Raw genomic sequence first — 19,498 nt, 5'->3', positions numbered from 1 at the left:
ATTACTAGTTTTGCAAAAAAAATATAATTGTTAGTAGTGACGCACTGTGGCTATGGTGCGCCATTACTAGTTTGAACTAGTAATGGCGCACCACAACCACGGTGCGCCATTACTAGTTTTGAAAAAAAAAGAAAAAAATTGTTAGTAGTGGCGCAGAGAGCGTGTGGTGCGCCATTACTAGTTAAAACTAGTAATGGCGCACTGTCCCCAGGTGCGCCATTAGTAGTTTTGGAAAAAAATTGCTAGTAATGGCGCACCGTGTGTCTGGTGCGCCATTAGTAATGAGGACACTAATGGCGCACCTGTATCTGGTGCACCACTGCTATATAGCAGTGGCGCACCACTTACATGGTGCGCCATTAATGTCCATATCAGCTATAGCCCTTTTCCTATTAGTGCGTGGTGAGTATCCCCTAGTACATGACACCGTCAGTAGCCCCCTGAAACGGTCTTCAAGTTGGGGACGCTCCTCGATTCTTCCGAACTGTTCTTCGTCTTCGGTCGTCGGTCTTGAAAACTGGTTCAAAAAATCTTCTCATCTTTGATCTTGAGGATCGCCGAAGTGCATCCGAAGAGTTTACACATCGGGTATCCGAGGAGCCCCTTTAAGTTTCCAGCCTTTATCAATGCCTTGTTATTTTTATGCCACACCTCGGGTTTGAAGTTGTTCCTGGGCGGCGGTGTCCTCTTGCGTCCGAGCTCCAACGCCGGACTACATTCGAGGTATCTTTTGCCGCCGAGTACCAACGCCGAACTGCATCCGAGCTCCAGCGCCGGACTGTATCCAAGCTCCAACGCCGGACTATGTCCAAGCTCCAATGCCGAACTATATCCGAGGTGTCATAGATCACCTTGGTTCAAAAAAAGTTGAAGGAGTTTAGCCGAGCTCAATGCCGGAAATGCCCTCTATGGAGCCAGCCACTGGCGCCCGAGCTTTATGCCGGACTGTTTCCGAGGTGGTGCACCACCCCGACTGCGGGCCGATTTTTTGTCAATATCTTTGATTGGTGCAATTTATTCTCTGCCGAGATATATAGCTAGTATATGTATATCCAGTAGCCCTCAAGGTGTGTGTTGGTCTAAAACCCGAGATGCACCTAAAGGAAAAATAAATAAAAACTGTTGATCCAGGAGCCCCCGAGACTCAGGTCGATCCGATAAATCGGCATGAGGATCAATTCCGAGCTCGGGAGCATACGTAAGTATAGAAACGCAGTGTAATGTATTAGAGGTAATAGTGATCGGCGGACGGGCCCCTGAGAGAGGGTCGTGAGAAGTCGCCATGATATATTAGCTTGATGCCGTATAAGTCCCAGATGGTACTTATTATTGTCCGAAGACACGCTTGTCTATAGTTCGGTCATGCCGATGTCACATCCCTAGTTCTGGTAATGCCTAGTGCTAGCATCTGGTGTTGCATCATGTTTACTTTCACAGAAAGTTGAAATGGGGATGACAGAACCCCCAGCACCCCCTAAAACCAACTAGGGTTTACTAAAATTATTTTCAATGAAGCTGAAATGCCCTTCTAAAATGTTCATCATCTTTGCCTTGGTCTTAAACCTCTGACAAAAATGGTGCACATATTTCTAGGACATCATAGGGTCACTGAATTAAATCATACTCTATTTGCATTTTGGTATTTAAATGCTATAAAATATTTTAAATTTCTAAATAATCCTAAACTGAAATGTTCCATGTTGGGTTTATGCTAAACAGTGGGCATGAGCAGTTTGGTGATTTTTGAAAGTGCCTAAGCATTTTTAGAAAAGCCACAAACCTGCAGAAATAAAAAGAAATCAAAAAATAAAAGGAAACTGGACTTACCTGGCAAAGCCACCAGCCGGCCCACCTGGCGGCCCAACACTGTGCTGGCCCGTGCCAGCGAGCTGCTTCGTCCTCGCCAGGCAGACAGGGAGGTGACGCCGGCGTGTGCGAGCTCGCCACCACGCCAGCTGCTTGCCGCTCGAGCCCCAGGACATCTAGACGACCTCCACGTTGTCTCCCCGCCCCCCTGGCACCTCCATTCTCCCCCAGCGCCTCTCCCTCCCCCTCTCCCACCATGGCTGACGCCGCCGCAGCCGCGCCGCCGTGAAACCGCGACCACCGTTGACTCAACGCCGCCTCGCCGTGTACAGCAGCTCCGCCGTCGTCCTCTCCATCAAGCAGGCCGAGCCCCGGGCGCTCGCTTGCCCCGAAGCCACTGCATCAACCTCGCCTGACTCCGCACCGCCGGAGATCCCCTTCGCCGTCACCGCTGCAGCAGCTCGTTCCCGACCATACCGCCTAGCTCATCGTGTTCACCGTGAGCTTCTGCCCCTTCCCATCCCTCTCGTTTCGCTGCCGTCCACTGCTTTGACCGCAATGAGCTTCACCGCATGCGCCACCACCTGAGCTCGTCGCCGACGATGCTCCGGCCACCCAACGGGCACACCACCATGTCCAGTGACTTCACAGCACCACGTAGACCATGTAGGAGCCGGCCTTGAGCCTCCAAGCTCACCACAGCGACGAGTTCAACCTCACCCGAACTCCGGCAGCCGCACAGCTCGTCGCGGGCGTCGTTTCCGGCGACCTGGAGCTCAACTACCACCACCACTCGACGCGGCTCACTCCCCGCGTCACGTAGATGCCCTCCGCCGTCCATTTGGTCGCCGGAGGAGGAAACCCGCACTGCCCCACCGCGTCTGGCCGCGCCGGCGGCTAAACGCCGGCGAGTTGACCAGTTTGACCCCCCTGGGTCACTGACGTGTGGGCCCCACGCCACTAACTAAACTAGATTAGTGTTAGTTTAACGCTGACTAAATTAGATTAGTTAGGTTAGTCACTGACAGACGGGACCCACACGTCAGGTGTAACGCCCACGATGCGGCTATATCTCCCACGTGTCGAGGCATGACTTAGAGGCATAACCGCATTGTGGTTTTGTCGCAAGAAGGGTCATCTTCACACAATCCCATGTAATGAACAAGAATGGGATAAAGAGTTGGCTTACAATCGCCACTTCACACAATGCATAAATATAATTCATACGTCATCCAAAATACACACATAGACCGACTACGGCCAAGACCCGAATGAAAATAAGATAACCCCAAATGCTTGATCCCCGATCGTCCCAACTGGGCTCCACTACTGATCATCAGGAAAAGACACATAGTAACGACCACGTTCCTCATCGAACTCCCACTTGAGGTCGATCCCATCATCTGCACTGGCATCGTCGGCACCTGCAACTGTTTTGGTAGAATCTGTGAGTCACGAGGACTCAGCAATCTCACACCCGCGAGATCAAGACTATTTAAGCTTATAGGAAAGGGTGGTGTAATGAGGTGGAGCTGCAGCAGGAAATAAGCATATATGGTGGCTAACATACGTAAAAGAGAGCGAGAAGAGAACCAACGGAACGGTAGTCATCTAGTAATGACCAAGAAATGGTCCTGAACTCCTACTTACGTCATGCATAACTCAAACCGTGTTCACTTCCCGGACTCCGCTGAGAAGAGACCATCACAGCTACACACACGGTTGATGTATTTTAATTAAGTCAAGTGACAAGTTCTCTACGACCGGACATTAACAAATTCCCATCTGCCTCATAACCGCGGGCACGGCTTTCGAAAGATAATACCCTGCAGGGGTGTCCCAACTTAGCCCATCATAAGCTCTCATGGTCAACGAAGGATAAACGTTCTCCCGGAAAGACCCGATCAGTCTCGGAATCCCGGTTTACAAGACATTTCGACAATGGTAAAACAAGACCAGCAAAGCCACCCGAATGTGCCGACAAATCCCGATAGGAGCTGCACATATCTCGTTCTCAGGGCACACTGGATGGGCAAGACGTCGGGTTGGCATAGACCCTGGTTGCCCAGGGGGCGCCGGACATCGCCCAGTTTGGGCCAGCACTCGAAGGAGCACTGGTCCGGGGGTTTAAATAAAGATGACCCTCGGGCTCGCGAAAACCCGGGGAAAAAGGCCTAGGTGGCAAATGGTAAAACCAAAGTTGGGCCTTGCTGGAGGAGTTTTATTCAAGGCGAACTGTCAAGGGGGTCCCATAAATCACCCAACCACGTAAGGAACGCAACTCAAGGAACATAATACCGGCATGACAGAAACTAGGGCGGCAAGAGTGGAACAAAACACCAGGCATAAGGCCGAGCCTTCCACACTTTACCAAATATATAGATGCATTAATATAATAAGAGATATTGTGATATCCAAAATATCCATGTTCCAACATGGAACCAACTTCAACTTCACCTGCAACTAGCAACGCTATAAGAATGGCTGAGCAAAAGCGGTAACTTAGCCAAACAACGGTTTGCTAGGAAAGGATGGTTAGAGGCTGACATGGCAATATGGGAGGCATGATATAGCAAGTGGTAGGTAGCGCAGCATGGCAATAGAACGAACAACTAGCAAAGCAAAGTTAGAAGTGATTTCGTGGGTATGTCATCTTGCTTGCAAGGTTCTCAGAGTTGTCGAAAACTTGATCCTCGTAAGCATACTCAACAGGTTCCTCGTTCACGAACTTGTCTCCCGGATCTACCCAAAACAAGAACACAAGCAATGGAACCACAATCAATCACGGGAAATGCACAAGCAACATGATGCAATACATGAATGATATGCAAGATATGATATGCGATGCATATGCGTGCTCCGGAAGGAAAAATGATGAACAAGGTAGTAACTTGGCAGACCAAGCATGCCACTGGAAAGATGAGATGATTTCGGTCGAAATCGATATAAAGATCACCGGAAACGGAGGCACGGTTTGCAAATGGCAAGCAAAACAAGAATGGCACGAATCTGAGGTTAAGAGTGTGATAGCACTTAAATTGCAACAAGTAACAATACTACAGCACTCTAACATAGCAACAAAGCATATGGCAGTAATCTACAGGAGATGCTTGACAAAAGATGAACACTGAGCTACGGCTAGATCACAAAACATCAGGTTCAAACAAGCATGGCAAAAGTGCAAAAGATATCAGGTTCACAGACTTGGTGAAATTACTGGACATGACTGAAACAGCATCAGGTAGCAATGTTTAGAGCACGAAATCAACATGATACAGGAACTCAACATGGCAAACCAAGGCATGACAGTATTCTACTAAATGCATATGACGAAAGTCCCTTAATGACCATAAGCCAAAAAGAACCAGAAGATATGATGGCAACCATGTAAACATAGCAAGTTTCGTTAACAGGTTTCAGACTTGGCAGAAAACAGAGCATGGCAGAAAAAATAATATGAAGGCATCTTGGTGAGCTTGGTGTACTCACCACAAAGCAATTCATGACAAAACAAGCATACCTACAGCAAGATGGCATGTTTATTAAGCTATCCATGGCAAGAGCAAATATGTAGTATGTAAGAAACAACTACAAGAAGCTTGGCAAAATTGAGTATCATGTTAAGAATCTGCCAGACATATTTTATAGCAAAAGTAGAGCAAGATTGAGTCATGCTATGGCACTCCATAAATACAAACAAGGGCAGAAATGGATCAATTACAACAATATCTACAAAACAACCTTACTGAACATCACCAAAATAAACATGTATCTCTCTGTAGCATCAAGCTTACATGGCAACAAAATAACAGCAGACAAAGACTTAGAGAAATTACTGTCCCTGAAACCATAAACATTACGGAGCCTAGTTTCCATGCTTGTGCTAGTCACCACAGAGATCACAAAAATACATGGCATACACTACTGGAAAGATAGCATGGCATAAAAAAAACACATGTAGAGCTCATGCCCAAAAGATGCACATATTAAATGTAAAAAAAAAACAAATCTCCAAGTTCTGCTAAGTAATAGCAGATAACAGCAAGTAGCACTCTTGCACCAGAGATTTGGGCATCAAGATGGGCTCTAATGAACATGGTGCAATGGAACAAAATGAAGAGCATCACAAGGCGAACATTTCGATATATTACACGCGCGAAACGGAGCTATATGCAGAGAGTTATAATGCGATGAACAGGCGTATATAATGTTAAAATTGAAGAAACAAGATTTCGGGATACGAGAAAAAGTCAACCGTAGGTCTCTTCCAGATCCGATCGGGATTGAGGCGGCCGAACTCGCCGGAGCTAGGGGCGACGGCGGCCGGCGACGTGGAGAGGAGGAGGCGCCGGACGGGGAGGGGCGCCGGGTGCGCGGGGCGGCGTCCGCAGCGGCGGGGCGCGACAGCGAGGCGGCGGGCGAGGCGCGAGGCTACGGCGAGCGCGGCGGCGCCGGCGGAGAGGAAGGCGGCGGCGCGCGGAGGCGGAGGCGCAAGGAGGCGGCGGCGCACGGGAGCGGGCGACGGGCGGTCGGGCCCCGCGGGCCAGGCGCGGGCCGGCGGCGCGGGAGCGGCGGCGGGATAGGTGTCGCGCGCTGAGTGGCTGGGGACGGCGGCGCCGTTGTGTCCGGCCCCGGGCGGACACGTCCGGCGTCGCGGAGGAGCGGGTTAGGGTTTCGGGATCCGAGATTTTCGGGGAGGCTCACATATTTATAGGTAGAGGGAGCTAGGAGGCTCCAAATGAGGTGCGGTTTTCGCCCACACGATCGTGATCGAACGACCTAGAGCATGGAAGTGACTTAGATGAGTTTTGGGCTGTTTAGAGAGGGGTTTTGCTGCAACACACAAACGGACATTGCGGTTACCCGGTTAACCATTGGAGTACCAAACGACCTCCAAATGGAACGAAACTTGACCGGTGGCCTACCGGTGGTATACCAAGGCCACTTGACAAGCCTCGGTCCATTCCGAGAACGTTCAACACCCGCTCACAAAACAAAAACAAGAGGGGGGCACCGGAGGAGGTGGGAGCGCCGGATTGCAAAACGAACAACGGGGAAAATGCTCGGATGCATGAGACGAACACGTATGCAAATGCAATGCACATGATGACATGACATGAGATGCATGACATGAACAAAATGGAAAACAAAAAACAAAACCCAACCACAGAGGGAATATCACAACACATAGCCGGAAATGGCAAGAGTTGGAGTTACAAATATGGAAAGTTACATGCGGGGTGTTACATCAGGTTTGACCTGGACCGTCTCCGAATACTGCTGACGTCACCCTGACGCAATAACTCATTTACTGGATTATTCTTATTCAGGAAATTCCAGAAATAGATCTAACTTCTAAAAATCATAGAAATTAATCTGTAACTCCAAATGCAAAGTGTTATATATGAAAAATGATCAGAAAAATCCAATCTATCCATCTGTACTGGTTTCATGCATGTTTAAGCAAGTTAACTTTCTGTTTAGTGCAAAACATGATAAGGCACTATTTAAGATCACAAATGAGTTTGAACTTTGAACCTTTGGTTCAAAATGGCTCAAACCCATCTGGTTGTAGTTGCATTAGCCCAACACACTAATTTTCCCATGTCATGATCATGCATCATATTGTGCATTGCATTGATTGTGTTCCTTCTCTGTTGCCGGTGGTTGTCCCCTCTTGATAGACGTGTTCCGACGATGAGATCGATGACACCGATCAAGAACTATACTATCTTCAGAAGTGCCAAGCAAGCAAAACCCGCTTGTTCAATCCGATACAATCCCACTCTCTCGCTCCTGCTCTCTTTTACTGCATTAGGACAACAACGATTCAACTATTACAGGCTGTAGTAGTTGAACCACTTTACTCTGCATGACCTGTCATTGCCACAGTAAATAGATGAAACCCACTAGCATGAGTAGGAGTTGTTTGAGCCCTTATGTGCCTACTCATTCATGCTTGTTTTTCATGCCTGCTATTGCTTAGAGTTGAGTCAGGTCTGATTCATCGGGGATGAATTGGAATGGTGATGAACATGTCCTACTGTGTGTGAGCTACGTGTGTGAACACGATTTGGTAAAGATAGCGGTGAGAGGCCATGTAGGAGTACATGGTGGGTTGTCTCATTGAAGCCGTCCTTAGGAACTAAGTTATGTGTTTGTGATCCATGAAACAACTACTACCATGCATTGGGCCCTGAAATATGACCCCGCTCGACTTCTTTGCCACCCTAGTCCTCTGTCCAGGAGTTGCAAGTAGTTTCTGGTGTTTGTAGTATGCTGGAGGCCGTGCACAACGCTGACCCGAGGGGTGGGCTGTGATGCGCTAGGCACGTGGCACGGTGTACTGGGCGCCCGTTTGGTGTCTCGGGAACCCGACACACATCGTTTGGGGCTGTGAGCGAAACCCCGGCCGGATCTCCTCGCGGATGGAACCCGAATAGGTGATAAACCTGGACTAGAGACTTGTGTGGTTAGTCATGTCGTTGTCTACACCCACGTCGGCTTTCGCTTGAAGTCTGCCGAGCACATGTCGTGTGCAGACGCTAAGTGGTGGAAACATGTGTGAAGAAGTACACCCCTGCAGGGTTATAAATGATCTATTCGGATAGCCGCGTCTGCGGTAATGGACTTCTGGGTTGCCTATAAGAGTTCATAGACAAGTGAAAGTGGATACTCTAAAATACGCAAGATAAGCGTGAGTGCTATGGATGGCGTTCTCGTAAGGAGACGGGAGCGGATCCATAGTGGTGTATTGATTGGTGAATATGTGGACTCGTGTGCGCCACCTCAAAAGAGTTACTTCCAGTCGTAGTTAAGGTTAGCCACTGAGTCAAAGCTGGCTTGTTGCAGTTGAACTCCACCACCCCCTTTGTTGATACCGATGCATATGTAGCTAGTTCTGATGTAAGTCTTGCTGAGTACATTTGTACTCACGTTTGCTTAATTTATGTTTTTGCAGAGATACTTCAGTCTCACTAGTAGTTCCGCGTGGACTTCGACGTTTACCTTGATACCTCAGCTACGATCTTGTGCCCTTGGCAGGATCTGGTAGATAGTCAGGCTTCCCAGCCTTTTTCATTTGTAGATATCTGTACTTAGACATGTTAAGCTTCCGCATGTGCTTTGACTTGTATGCTCCGAATGTTGGGTCATGAGACCCATGTTTGTAATATCTCGCTCCTCAGAGCCTATTGAATAAATACTTGAGTTGTAGAGTCATGTTGGGATGCCATGTTGTATTTACACATATCGGGCATATTGTGTGTATGATTGAAATGCTTGGTATGTGTGGGATCCGACAACCTAGTTGTCTATCCTTGGTAGCCTCTCTTATGGGGAAATGTAGTCTGGTGCTTCCACTGAGCCATGGTAGTCTGCTACAGCCAGGTTTACCGGAGTCCTGTTAGCCCAGTTGCTACTGCTCCGGAACACTTAGACTAGTCGGCATGTGTCCTTCTTCGATCCTGTGTCTGTCCCTTCGGGGAAATGTCACGCGGTGTCCTTCGGAGTCCTGTTATCCTGCTACAGCCAGGATTCCCGGAGTCCTGCTAGCCCAGTTGCTACAGCCCAAATTCACTCGCTGATGACCGACACGTTCGTTGCTGGGTCATGTATGCCTGTCCATGTAAGTTAGCGCCACTTTGGGTTTACGACTAGTCATGTCGGCCTGGGTTCTTTGTCATATGGATGCTAGCGACACTATCATATACGTGAGCCAAAAGGCGCAAACGGTCCCGGGCCAGGTAAGGTGGCACCCGTGGGAATACCGTGCGTGAGGCCGCAATGTGATATGATGTGTTACATGCTAGATCGGTGTGACTTAGGATCGGGGTCCTGACAGCTTTGGTATCAGAGCCTGACTGCCTGTAGGATTACCAAGCCAAACTGGTTGAAGTTGAGTCTAGAAATGCTTTAGTTATATATAGGGGAATTGATTGTGGAAGGGAACGTAAGGCTCTTTTTACTCCTTTAACTTATGCCCTTCTGATCTGAGTCAACCTCTTCTTTTCTACGGGGATTAAGAACTAGGCCTTCTCATCTATCTATTAGGATGACGAGTTACTATGATAGAGACTTATAGGATTGTTGGTTCCAGGCCTCAATTCAGTTTCTACTACTTTTAGTATGTTCTCAGTTGAACCAGAACCTTGATATGATGATGTTAAGTGGTTATGCCACTATTTTGTAGGATGTCTCAAATCTTTTTGAGCATTTACAGCCGTTATGTTGTCTGAGTCATCCCTGGTTTATAAATAGTCTAATGCATTTGCAAATTCCTTCCTACCGTTCTGAAGTTCCTTTGTGCCAGATCAACCACACTAATTAGTGTGTTGAGGTACTTTACTGCCTCGGCATTTATGTTGGAGCTATTATTATGACCCTAGGTGTCTAGAGTATCACCTAGTAATCTAGCCATGTTTTGTGTTCCCAGTGTGATCATTCTGGCCATCATTCTCGAAAGCATCCCGTGATGCAATTTAGTTAGTAGGTATTCTATTCCTGGGGTTTTAAACCCGAGATTCACCCTACTTACTTCATGTTGATAGTGTTTGCTCGTTCCTTTAGGTTATTAGTAACCTTTGCATTAGTCCTCGAGGTCTGTGTTATTTCCTTCTTCCAAATACTATGCACAACTTATGGCAGAAGTTTGTTGGATCAAAGGATCACAACAGGAGTGCTCTTGATGAGTTCTCCATTCTATATTGTGACTCTGCCAGTTCAACCTTTCTGCATGGGTTATCCGGAAGAAATATGTTGAACTCCTTCGACATGCTAATCCATGCATCCATAACTCAGAAAATCATATGTTCTTTGAGTTGTCCCTCATTAGTTGTTTTCTGACCTCCGTCTATCAATTTGTAGTCAGGAGTAGTGGTGAATTCGTGTTATCGATGCCTATTATTCTTGTGGTCTGACAAGCCATTCTATTCCGGAATGACTAGGAGAAACAAACTCCAGTACCTCTTCCATATCCAGGATTGGGTCAAAGCAGTTGTATTCCACGGATCAAAATGCCAATCCAACTTCTGGTCTGTTCCACCTTGGAGTATTACCATCTTCTATATGAACAATATCATAGGAATTGCACACCACCCTATGAACTCTTGATACGGTGATACTTCTCGCCATCATTATTCATTCCTCGGTGTCGTGTTGTTCCAACCAGAATACCGACAAGTGAATCATGATGTGTGAAATCAATACTCCTAGCAACTGTGTTGCTTGGTAGTTAATGGACTATACTCTCATTCTTAGCATGTTGGTTATTGAATCATCACCCTAAGGTTGATCGTGCCCCCTAGTCCTTAATTCCGGTGCACTCTTCGATCAATGAGTTAGGATTGTGTCAATCCCTTGCTCGTTTGATCATATCATCTTGCCCTGAAAAGCAAGATTGTTCTCGAGCTTAGTAACATATCGGTGGTTCGTGATTTTCTGAAAATCTTTTCGGAAGTGTTACCAGGTTGTCACCTGACCGCTATGTTGAGTTCGTGATCGAGTTGGTTTCTTATAAACCAGCCATTTCCCAAGAATCTGTCTCGGTTACCCCCCGAGCTAGTTGGTTAAGCTAAACAATAAATTGGAGAGTTGGAAGATAAAAGCTTGCCAGCTTAGTTCATTTCAAGGGATATATTTGTGTGTGTTGAAGAGAGATGATATCTTCATCGATTGGTCCCTGTGATCAGTTGTTGGACCTATTTTCGCATCAAAACTTTGATTTGAGTATGGGCTATCATCAAATCAAATCAGAACCAACGATGTTCATAATGTTGTCTTACTCGTGGTTGATCCCTCGAGCACACACCATTATATGTCTTGGGTCTGACCAATGCTATCACTTGTTCACATAATTATGGAATTCCATCTCCATGGAAACCTGGATGAATTGTTGTTGAGCCCATCAGCAACACTGCTACCTTCTCCATGATTCGTGTTGAACATCCAGCTAGTATTGGAAACTTTATAAGCATTATCTTCGTGTTCCGTTCATGAAGCATATGTTCGGATGGAAGAAGTGACTTCCTCTAATTCATGTGCATTTGATGCAAGTTGCCGCCGTGAATTCGAGAAAGTCAACGTTGCTTTCTCTGGAATCATCCCAAATCGGTCATGCATACGTGCGAAGTATTCTGTGGTTTGGAGACTTGCAACCTTCATTCTATATGTATCCCTAGCACACCAAACCACTAATTGATTTGTTCAAGGATAATAAGTTCTAAGTGCTAGTCCTGAAGGTACCAGACGGATTTGTACAGGATTCCGTTAACCTCGATGATGGTTCCCAACCAGAACTCGGTAGTGTTTTATTATAAGACTACCATGTGGTCATGCTTGTCTAGGACAGTGTGTTCACAGGTGTGTAGCAGAACCATCTCATGTTGTGGAGCTTGCTATCGTAGTTCATTTTACCGAGAATCTCGCAACGCCATCTCATCGATTTGTGTTGCAAACTTTCATTTTCTTTCCAGACCCGATGAGTCTAGATTATTCTGACACCAACCAGATCTGAATCTCAGGCAGATATGATGGTTGGAACATTTCCCAAGAGCTATAATATTGGTCTCTCTGTAACCTGGTAAAGTGGATGCCATGGCCAACGCACCCAGCCGGAAGACATATTATTTTAGTATCTTGATTGAGGAAATTGGCCACCTCCCCATAAGGATTTCGTAGGATTTACTCCCTAGTTGTTCCTTATGAATTTTTGTGTTCCCGAAGACCGACCTTTTACTTGATGTTCTGGATACCAAACCATATCAATAAATGGGTTACGCTAGCACATCAAGGAGAACATTAGAAGTGGAGTGCTATGTGTCTCTCGGTCGATCATCCAGATTTTGATCCCTTGGCCTCGCTAAGGTGAAATCTGAGAAGGTGTTATCTTTCTTTGCATATGCATCCTCCACCATTATTCATCATGGTAGTATGTTGTGTTGCCAGGATCCTTGACACGGATGTTGGTAAACCTTGATGAATATGGAAACGCTCAAGTTCTTGAGAGCACGTGCAAGCACTAGGTTCTATCGTCGGCATTAATTAGGATTTGCTCTCAGTTTCCTCGAATATTCTATAACCATTCAAACAGTGGAATCACTCTTGACTGTTGAGTTCTTCCCAGTTACCAGAATCATTCCCAGCATTTACATTTTGTTCCCAGCTTGCACCGCCATTGTGTCATCCTACTATGGACCACCCTTCTCAGTAATTACTGATCAGGATCATCTTCAAAGTGGTCCTACCACGGGTTTTGTCCATTTCTGATGATAAGCAAAAATCATCCATTGCGTTGTCTTCAACAAGGTAGTCCACATCGCCCATCTTAGTCCGAATATACCATTCTTTCATACTCCACCAAACGATTGTTGGTGAACTGCCTTAGGCTGGTTTAGAGAGTTTCGATGATCCATGAATCAAAAGTAATTCTTTTGCCACTTAACATAATAATTCTATGAGTCGCCTTCTCTAAGATGTTTCGTTACGGTATCTTGGCAACTCAACTCCATGCAACGTTGACAACCGTTCACCACCTTCTTAAGCGTAAAATTGTTGTCTACCCAGTGAACCTTCGTCATCTGCTTCACCCCATCCCTTTGGATGTTTGCTTTTTGTCTCAGCTCGCGAGATGTTTTAATGTCTCATTCCGTGGGTTGAGCATCAGTTGCTCGACTTTCGAAAGATCAATTCTTCCAGGGTTTTTCCTTTCTTCTCATTCTCATGTTGAATGGAGTTCTCAGAGCAAGACGTCGAGACAAAGAGGATGATTGAATGAATGTTCTCACGAAGTGCAACCTGGATCATGAAGATTGTGCTAGTTTGCGTCCCCCCTTCATCTTACCCAACGCTTGAATATCAGGACGAGATTGTTGTTTAGTGGGGGCGAGTTGTCACATCCCTAGTTCTGGTAATGCCTAGTGCTAGCATCTGGTGTTGCATCATGTTTACTTTCGCAGAAAGTTGAAATGGGGATGACAGAACCCCTAGCACCCCCCTCAAACCAACTAGGGTTTACTAAAATTATTTTCAATGAACCTCAAATGCCCTTCTAAAATGTTCATCATCTTAAACCTCTGACAAAAATGGTGCACATATTTCTAGGACATCATAGGTTCACTGAATTAAATCATACTCTATTTGAATTTGGGCATTTAAATGCTATAAAATATTTTAAATGTCCAAATAATCCTAAACTGAAATGTTCCATGTTGGGTTTATGCTAAACAGTGGGCATGAGCAGTTTGGTGATTTTTGAAAGTGCCTAAGCATTTTTATTAAAGCCACAAACCTGCAGAAATAAAAAGAAAACAAAAAATAAAAGGAAAGTGGACTTACCTGGCAAAGCCACCAGCTGCTTCGTCCTTGCCAGGCAGGCAGGGAGGTGACGCCGGCGTGCGCGAGCTCGCCACGGTGCCAGCTGCTCACCGCTCGAGCCCCTGGACGTTTGGACGACCTTCACGTCGTCTCCTCGACCCCCTGGACACCTCCATTCTCCCCCAGCGCCTCTCCCTCGCCCTCTCCCACCATGGCCGACGCCGCCGCAGCCGCGCCGCCGTGAAACCGCGACTACCATCGACTCCACGCCGCCTCGCCGTGTCCAGCAGCTCCGCCGTCGTCCTCTCCATCGAGCAGGCCGAGCCCCGAGCACTCGCTTGCCCCGAAGCCACTTCATCAACCTCGCCCGACTCCGCCACCGCTGGAGATCCCCTTCGCCGTCACCGCTGCAGCAGCTCGTCCTCTACCGTGCTGCCTAGCTCATCGTGTTCACCGTGAGCTTCTGCCCCTTCCCATCCCTCTCGTTCACGCTGCCGTCCACTGCTTTGACCGCAATGATCTTCACCGCACGCGCCGCCTTCTGAGCTCGTCACCGACGATGCTCCGGCCACCCAACAGGCACACCACCATGTCAAGTGACTTCACAGCACCACGTAGACCACGTAGGAGCCGGCCTTGAGCATCCAAGATCACCACAGCGATGAGTTCAACCTCACCCGAACTCCGGCAGCCGCACTGCTCGTCGCCGGCGTCGTTTCCGGTGACCTGGAGCTCAACCACCACCACCACTCGACGCGGCTCACTCCCTGCGTCACGTAGATGCCCTCCGCCGTCCATTTGGTCGCCGGAGGAGGAAACCCGCACTGCCCCGCCGCGTCTGGCCGCGCCGGCGGCTAAACGACGGCGAGCTGACTAGTTTGACCCCAGTTTGACCCCCCTGGGTCACTGACGTGTGGGCCCCAGGCCACTAACTAAACTAGATTAGTGTTAGTTTAACGCAAACTAAATTAGATTAGTTAGGTTAGTCACTGACAGACGGGACCCACAGGTCAGGTTTGACCTGGACCGTCTCCGATGACTGCTGACATCACCCTGACGCAATAACTCATTTACTGGATTATTCTTATTCAGGAAATTCCAGAAATAGTGCTAACTTCTGAAAATCATAGAAATTAATGTGTAACTCCAAATGCAAAGTGTTATATATGAAAAATGATCAAAAAAACCCAATCTATCCATCTGTACTGGTTTCATGCATGTTTAAACAAGTTAACTTGATGCTTAGTGCAAAACATGATAAGGCTCGATTTAAGATCACAAATGAGTTTGAACTTTGAACCTTTGGTTCAAAATGGCTCAAACCCATCTAGTTGTAGTTGCATTAGCCCAACACACTCATTTTGCCATGTCATGATCATGCATCATATTGTGCATTGCATTGATTGTGTTCCTTCTCTGTTGCCGGTTGTTGTCCCTTCTCGATAGACGTGTTCCGACGATGAGATCAATGACACCGATGAAGAACTATACTATCTTTAGAAGTACCAGGCAAGCAAAAACCCCTTGTTCATTCCGATACAATCCCACTCTCTTGCTCCTGCTCTCTTTTACTGCATTAGGACATCAACGATTCAACTATTACATGTTGCGGTAGTTGAACCCCTTTCCTCGGCATGACCTGTCATTGCCACAGTAAATAGATGAAACCCACTAGCATGAGTAGGAGTTGTTTGAGCCCTGATGTGCCTACTCATTCATGCTTGTTTGTCATGCCTGCTACTTCTTAGAGTTGAGTCAGGTCTGATTCATCGGGGATGAATTGGAATGGTGATGAACATGTCCTACTATGTGTGAGCTAAGTGTGTGAACACGATTTGGTAAAGGTAGCGGTGAGAGGCCATGTAGGAGTACATGGTGGGTTGTCTCATTGAAGCCGTCCTTAGGAACTGAGTTATGTGTTTGTGATCCATGAAACAGCTACTACCATGCATTGGGCCCTGAAATATGACCCCGCTCGACTTCTTAACCACCCTAGTCCTCTGTCTAGGAGTTGCGAGTAGTTTCTGGTGTTTGTAGTATGCTGGGGGTGGGCTGTGATGCGATAGGCCCGTGGCATGGTGTACCGGGCGCTCGTTTGGTGTCTCGGGAACCCTGCACACATCGTTTGGGGCTGTGAGCGAAACCCCGGCCGGATCTCCCCGCGGATGGAACCCAAATAGACAATAAACCTAGACTAGAGACTTGTGTGGTTAGTCAGGTCGTGGTCTACACCCACGTCGGCTTTCGCTTGAAGTCTGCCGAGCACATGTCGTGTGCAGACGCTAAGTGGTGGAAACATGTGTGAAGAAGTACACCCCTGCAGGGTTATAAATGATCTATTCGAGTAGCCGCGTCTGCAGTAATAGACTTCTGGGTTGCCTATAACAGTTCATAGACAAGTGAAAGTGGATACTCTAAAATACGCAAGATAAGCGTGAGTGCTATGGATGGCGTTCTCGTAAGGAGACGGGAGCGGATCCATAGTGGTGTATTGATTGGTGAATATGTGGACTCGTGTGCGCCACCTCAAAAGAGTTACTTCCAGTCGTAGTTAAGGTTAGCCACTGAGTCAAAGCTGGCTTGCTTCAGTTAAACTCCACCACCCCTTTTGTTGATACCGATGCATATGTAGCTAGTTCTGAAGTTAGTCTTGCTGAGTACATTTGTACTCACGTTTTCTTAATTTATGTTTTTGCAGAGAGACTTCAGTCTTGCTAGTAGTTCCGCGTGGACTTCGACGTTTAGCTTGATACCTCAGCTATGATCTTGTGCCCTTGGCAGGATCTGGTAGATAGTCAGGCTTCTCAACCTTTTTCATTTGTAGATGTCTGTACTCAGACATGTTAAGCTTCCGCATGTGCTTTGACTTGTATGCTCTGAATGTTGGGTCATGAGACCCATGTTTGTAATATCTCGCTCCTCGGAGCCTATTGAATAAATACTTCAGTTGTAGAGTCATGTTGGGATGCCATGTTGTATTTACACATATCGGGCATATTGTGTGTATGATTGAAATGCTTGGTATGTGTGGGATCCGACAACCTAGTTGTCTATCCATGGTAGCCTCTCTTATGGGGAAATGTAGTCTGGTGCTTCCACTAAGCCATGGTAGTCTGCTACAGCCCGGTTTACCGGAGTCCTGTTAGCCCAGTTGCTACTGCTCCGGAACACTTAGACTGGCCGGCATGTGTCCTTCTTCGATCCTGTGTCTGTCCCTTCGGGGAAATGTCACGCGGTGTCCTTCGGAGTCCTGTTAGCCTGCTACAGCCCGGATTCCCGGAGTCCTACTAGCCCAGTTGCTACAGCCCGAATTCACTCGCTGATGACCGACACGTTCGTTGCTGGGTCATGTATGCCTGTCCCTATAAGTTAGCGCTGATACGTCTCCAACGTATCTATAATTTATGAAGTATTCATGCTATTATATTATCCATCTTGGATGATTTATGGGCTTTACTATGCACTTTTATATTATTTTTGGGACTAACCTATTGACCCAGAGCCCAGAGCCAGTTCCTGTTTTTCCCTTGTTTCAGTGTTTCGAAGAAAAGGAATATCAAACGGAGTCGAAACTGAATGAAACCTTCTGGAGAAGTTTTTTTGGACAGAAAGCAACCCGATAGACTTGGAGTGCACGTCAGGAAAGAAACGAGGGAGACACGAGGCAGGGGGGCGCGCCCTCCACCCTTGTGGGGCCCGCGTGGCTCCCCTGACGTATTTCTTCCGCCTATATATATATCAATATACCCTAAAACCTTCGGGGAACAGAATAGATCGGGAGTTCCACCGCCGCAAGCCTCTGTAGCCACCAAAAACCAATCGGGACCCTGTTCTGGCACCCTGCCGGAGGGGGATCCCTCACCGGTGGCCATCTGCATCATCCCGGCGCTCTCCATGACGAGGAGGGAGTAGTTCACCCTCGGGGCTGAGGGTATGTACCAGTAGCTATGTGTTTGATCTCTCTCTCGTGTTCTTGATTTGGCATGATCTTGATGTATCGCGAGCTTTGCTATTATAGTTGGATCTTATGTTTCTTCTCCCCCTCTACTCTCTTGTAATGGATTGAGTTTTCCCTTTGAAGTTATCTTATCGGATTAAGTCTTTAATGATTTGAGAACACTTGATGTATGTCTTGCCGTGCGTATCTGTGGTGACAATGGGATATCACGTGACTCACTTGATGTATGTTTTGGTGATCAACTTGAGGGTTCCTCCCGTGAACCTATGCATAGGGGCTGGCACACGTTTTCGTCTTGATTCTCCGGTTGAAACATTGGGGCAATCTTTGAGGTTCTATGTGTTGGTTGAATAGATGAATCTGAGATTGTGTGATGCATATCGTATAATCATACCCACGGATACTTGAGGTGGCATTGGAGTATCTAGGTGACATTAGGGTTTTGGTTGATTTGTGTCTTAAGGTGTTATTCTAGTACGAACTCTAGGGCTGTTTGTGACACTTATAGGAATAGCCCAACGGATTGATTGGAAAGAATAACTTTGAGGTGGTTTCGTACCCTACCATAATCTCTTCGTTTGTTCTCCGGTATTAGTGACTTTGGAGTGACTCTTTGTTGCATGTTGAGGGATAGTTATATGATCCAATTATGTTATTATTGTTGAAAGAAGTTGCACTAGTGAAAGTATGAACCCTAGGCCTTGTTTCCTAGCATTGCAATATCGTTTGTGCTCACTTTTATCACTTGTTACCTTGGTGTTTTTATATTTTCAGATTACAAAAACCTATATCTACCATCCATATTGCACTTGTATCACCATCTCTTCGCCGAACTAGTGCACCTATACAATTTATCATTGTATTGGGTGTGTTGGGGACACAAGAGACTCTTTGTTATTTGGTTGCAGGGTTGCTTGAGAGAGACCATCTTCATCCTACGCCTCCCACGGATTGATAAACCTTAGGTCATCCACTTGAGGGAAATTTGCTATTGTCCTACAAACCTCTGCACTCGGAGGCCCAACAACGTCTACAAGAAGAAGGTTGTGTAGTAGACATCAAGCTCTTTTCTGGTGCCGTTGCCGGGCAGGTGAGTGCTTGAAGGTATATTTTTAGATCTTGCAACCGAATCTTTTTGTTTCTTGTTTTATCACTAGTTTAGTTTATAAAAAGAAAATTACAGAAAAATGGAATTGAGGTTGCCTCATATGCTTCATCTTTTTAATGTCTTTCATGAGTATGATGGAAAGGAAAATTGTGCCAAAGTGTTAAAAGAAGAATGCATTAAAATGTTTGGCACTAAATCTTTGAATGATGAGCATGATTGCAATGCTGTTAGTATGAATTCCTTGAATATCCATAGTACTAATGATAATTGCACTAGTCATGATGAAAATATCTCTTATAAGCATGTTGATTTTT

Source organism: Aegilops tauschii, chromosome 7, assembly GCF_002575655.3.
Source record: "Aegilops tauschii subsp. strangulata cultivar AL8/78 chromosome 7, Aet v6.0, whole genome shotgun sequence".
Lineage (NCBI taxonomy): Eukaryota > Viridiplantae > Streptophyta > Magnoliopsida > Poales > Poaceae > Aegilops > Aegilops tauschii.
Note: the sequence above shows the minus strand (reverse complement) of the source record.